This window comes from Rhea pennata, chromosome 2 (assembly GCF_028389875.1).
Source record: "Rhea pennata isolate bPtePen1 chromosome 2, bPtePen1.pri, whole genome shotgun sequence".
Taxonomy (NCBI): domain Eukaryota; kingdom Metazoa; phylum Chordata; class Aves; order Rheiformes; family Rheidae; genus Rhea; species Rhea pennata.
Genome location: NC_084664.1, coordinates 121,055,466 through 121,060,605, shown reverse-complemented (window position 1 = coordinate 121,060,605; position 5,140 = coordinate 121,055,466).

Genomic DNA, 5,140 nt, shown 5'->3' with positions numbered 1-5,140 from the left:
CAATCTAGAATGTTTCTGGACTGCATTGATAACAACTTCCAAACTGAAGTGACTGAGGGGCTGATGAAAATAAGCATTCTGCTGGATATCATACTTACAAACAAGGAAGAACAGTTGGAGATATGAAAGTTGGGGGCAGCCTTGACTATAGCAATCACAAGATGGTGGAGTCTGGGATCCTGCAGGGAAGGAAAAAAGCAAAAAGAAAGTTCACAGCTCTGGACTTCTGGAGGGCAGGCTTCAGCCTGTTCAGCGACCTGCTTTGAATGATCCTACAGGATACAGCTCCAGGAGACAGAGAGGTCCAAGAGAACTAGTAATATTTAAGGATCACCACCTCCAAGCTAAAGAATGATTCCCCCTGACAAACAGGAAATCAAGTAAAGGCAGCAGAAGGCCTGCATGGATGAATAAAACTTCTGACAAAACTCAAATGTAAAAAGGAAGTGTACAGGAGGTAGAAACAGAGGCAGGTGACCCAGGAGGAAAATAAAGATGTCGTCCAAGCATGTAGGGTTGCAGTTAGCAGTTAAGAGAGTTAAAGCCCACTTAGAGTTGAAACTGGCAAGAGATGTAAAAGGCAACAAAAAAAGTCTTCTACAAGTACCTAAACAACAGAAGAAAAGCTAGGAAAAATATAAGTCCACTGCTAAATGGGGCAGAGGCCCCAGTGACAAAGGATGCAGAGAAGATATTGAATACCTTTTTCACCTCAGTCTTTACTTATAAGACTGGCCTTCAGGAATCCCAACCCTCTGAGACCAGAGAGGAAGCCAAGAGCAATGATGATTTTCCCTTAATGGAGGAGAATCAAGGTAGAGAACATTTAAACAAACTGGACATTCACAAGGCCATGGGACCTAACAGGATGCACACACAAGTGCTGAGGAAGCTAACTGGTGTCATTGCAAAGTCACTCGCAATTATCTTCGAAAGGACATGGAGAACAGGAGAGATTCCCAAGGACTGGAAGAAAACAAATGTTACTCCAGCCTTCAAAAAAGGCAAGAAAGAGGATCCAGGCCAGTCAGCCTCACCTCAGTTCCTGGCGCGGTGATGGAGCAATGGTGGATACTGTTTCCAAACAGACACATGAAGAACAAGAAGACGATCAATAGTAGTCAACACGAATCTACAAAAGGGAAATCATGTTTAACTAACCCAATAGCCTTCTGCAATAAAATGACTGGCTTGGTAGATAAGGGGGGAGCAGCGGATGTTGCTTACCTTGACTTTAGTAAGGTTTTTAACAGTCTCTCATAACATCCTCAAAGACAAATTGATGAAGTAAAGGCTAGGTGTATGGGTCAGTGAATTGAAAATCAGCTAAAAGGCTGGGCTCAGAGCATGGTGCTTAGTGGCACAAAATCTAGTTGGAGGCCTGTAGCTAGCAATGTACTCTAGGACCCAGTACTGGATCCAAACCTGTTCAACCTACTTATCACTGACCTGAGTGATGGGGCTGAATGCAGTCTCAGCAAGTCTGAAGATGCTACAAAACTGAGAGGAGTGACTGACACACTAGATAGTTGCACTGCTGTTCAGATGGACCTTGACAGGCTGGAGAGATGGGCAAAGAAGAACTCCGTTCAGTTCTGTAGAGGAGGACCTGGGGTCTTGCCAGACAACAAATTGACCATGAGCCAGCAATGAAGACCTGTAGCATTCTGGGCTGCATTAGGAAGAACATTGCCAATAGATGAAGGGAGGTGATCTTTCCCTTTTACTCAGTGCTGGTGAGGCCTTATCTGTCATGCTTCCAGTTCTGGGCTCCTCGGTACATGAGAAACATGAATCTGCTGCAACAAGTCCAGCTGAGGACCAGAAAAATGACTAAGGGTCTACAGAATCTTTCATATAGGAGATATTAAGAGAGTTGGAACTGTTAGGCCTTATATTTCTTGGGACCCAAGATTTTAGTGTATTGTCCTCAGTTTCCTGTAAAACTTCTGTATAATAATAATTAATTAATAATTTCCATTTTTTACTGTTTGCTCAATATTTTCCTATTTTGTTTCTAATTAAAGCCTTTAATTTGATACAAATGAACTCCTGTTTTTGTCCTGTTTCTTAGAAGATGGTGATATCTTATCTGCAGACTTTACTTGAACTGAATAATAGTTCTTTTCTTTCAAAGAAATCTCAAAGCACAGGCTTAAGTAATTCTTGTTTTTCCATTAGGTTTCTCAAGGGAAGTTATGGTAGTTACTATTCTGTTATTTGAACTCTTTAATGTATGAGGAAGGACATTCAGAATTCTAATGAGAAAGTATACGGTATTGTATTTTCTGTATGCATTTTCATCTCTATCATAAGGGCTTATTTGTATGCAAGTTATACTACCTTTACTCAGCAGAGGTAAAACTGTGTAAGCTTTCTACTGTGGATGTAGCTATATCATAAGAAAATAATTTGTATTTGCAAAGAGTAAATTTTATCTGTTCAGAGAGGTTTCGTAATAGAGCTTTCTTCCATTTTGACTATATAAGTGCAACAAGAAAAAAGGCTCCATCGTTTTGTTTTGTTTTGTTTTAAACTGGATCTCATACAAGCTGTGGAATAGAGTACCGTACTTTTTCAGAATTAGGGTACAGTGTTCTGGGAAAGTGTTTCAGGGTGTCAGGTCTATGTATCAAACTCTGCATTTTTTTCAATGCATAGAGCTGGATCTGTATCAGATTTTAGAATATACAGTCCAAGAGTCAATGAATTACCAAGGCACAATAATTTGTAGAGTATCATGGCTTTTGAGTGTTTCTTTACTATCTGAGAATAATAATAATAAAAAAAGATAATTAAAAAAGCAGAAAACAGTGAGTGTATTACTACTCTGATATCTCAATAATTTCCGCAAAAGATAATGAATGTGCTTTACCAGCATATGGTAGAACTCATGTGACTCCTTTAATAAGTACTCATAAGCACTTATTAAAGTACACGTATCATTGATACCTGAACAAAGCCTGTATTGGACCTGACCAGTCTAGGCATATTAAAGGCTTCAGTTAATATTCGATGTAGATTGGGCTGTGAACAGCAGCTGTCTGGCTTATGCTCATTCTAAAGAAAAATAACACAAGGTAGATTGGTGGAAGAGACTTAAAACTGAAGACAAAATTAACTTCTCCATCTAGGATTATTAGAGAGTCTTCCCTTGGAATTCCAAGTTGGGTTAGTTTGGGAAATTTAGCTATTATTTGTTGATCATTTTATAAAAATGATCAGGAGTACTTTCTTCTCTCCTGCTTAGGAATTTTCAACTTTTTTTTTTTTTTTTTTCGTATATGGATATTATAGCTATACATGCCTTCCTCATGCCTTAATTAGGCAACTTAGAGGCCTGTTTATAAAGCTATTCTAATTGAATCTATTCAGAGACTGAAGCTAGAGCTGGAGGTGCTGCTCTTGTGGCATCTGTAACAGTCTAAAATGTTATTTCCCTATCCCACCCATTTCTCATTTGTTGGTTTTCCTTCAGAAGTTACCAGTTCCTCATATGACAGCCTAATCAAGTTCTGTCAAAAGATTGAGGCTAGGAAGAAGTTATTAAAAATATGTAAAAGTATTTTGACTGTCCTGACAGAATCTTTTTAGAGAGTAATAATATATGCACATCTGCCAGCAAAGCAGAAGGACCTCAAAGTAGGAAGCATGGAGTCTGTGTGCGATCTGGGAGAGACAACCTGAGAGCTCCACCACAGCCACAACAGTTTGCCTGACCAAGCTGATGCAGGACACAAAAACCTTCAGTGCTTTGCATTCTGCATCAGCTAAGTGTTCTTCTCCAGATGATGCTTAAAATATATATTTTAACTTTAAATGACTACTTGATCTAGAGCTTTCCTCACACCAAAGGCTTCCTGAGTTTTTCACAAGTGGAATCTACATTTTTGTGTTTTGAACTTTTCCATTCTTATTTTAATCCTATTACTGCTGTTTAAATTCCTGTTTATCACCCTTAGTGATTCTTCACCTACTTTGGATTTATACTCTCAAGATATTGAGAGACTGTTATCATGTCCCCCCACCTCATCAATGAGTTAGTCATGGTACATTATACATATTTCATCATTTAAAATCTGCATTCTTCTACTTATTCTTCTGTTTCATGATAATTTTGTACTGCGTAAAACTTCTTTAGTTTGCGGGTGTAGTTTTGGTAATAAGAAATCTGCAAAATAGTACGTATTCCAATTCTGTTTCTGAGCCACATACAACTCAATATAAGTTAAGGACAGGTTTTATACAGGATGTAAAAGACTACTAGACTATTGTATAATATGACCCTTTTCTTACACACATATATTGTCTGTTTTCTGTATTTTCCAGTCCTTTCAGGTAACAAGATAACATATTAATAATATTTTGCAGGTCTACAGAAATTTTAGAATACATTTTAGAAACATTAGATGTGTTACAGCATCTATATCATAAGTACTTGTGAGTAATTTTTTTTTCATTTTACCAAGGAACAAAACAAGGCCAATAATTATTACTTATAAAAGATGTGTATGTTTAGTTCTGCATTATAACATTGCACAGCCCTACTGTTCAGGTGTCTTCAGTCTCTGTGGCCTGAGAGAATATCTGCTGTTAGACAAAGGTGTTGTCTCAGCTTTTGAATTTCTGTGCTATAAACTGATGTAGCTCTTCTGTTAAAGAAAACAAAAATGAACCCACCAAACAAAAAAATATAAGCAGCCACTCTGGAGTCCAGGCCCTCCAAAACATTCTCTGCTTATTTACAGAGTCCAATATACAATCTCAATTCTCTGTTGTGGTTGTTTGCAAGACAAACAATGGTAATACACATTTTCAGCTTTACTTTTTTTTCCAGAAAGGAAATGAAAACCAAGTTTAACACCTACAAAATCTCTATCATTGGGACAGTTTAAATTAATCTGCCCTCTGGGGTGGACAGCATCAGGAATCTTGTCTGTATTGGTGCTGGGAGAGCTGTAAGGAAAGGAGTAAGAGTGGATCCAGAGCAATTATTACTCCACAACTGATGTGAATATTTCAGTAGCTCTGGAATAGTAGAAGGTGGGATAGAGGTATTTTTAATAGTGGAGGGAATGTAAGTGACACTTTCACTTGAAAAACCTTAGGTGTTGTGTAAGAGGTGAGAAAGAAGAGAAGT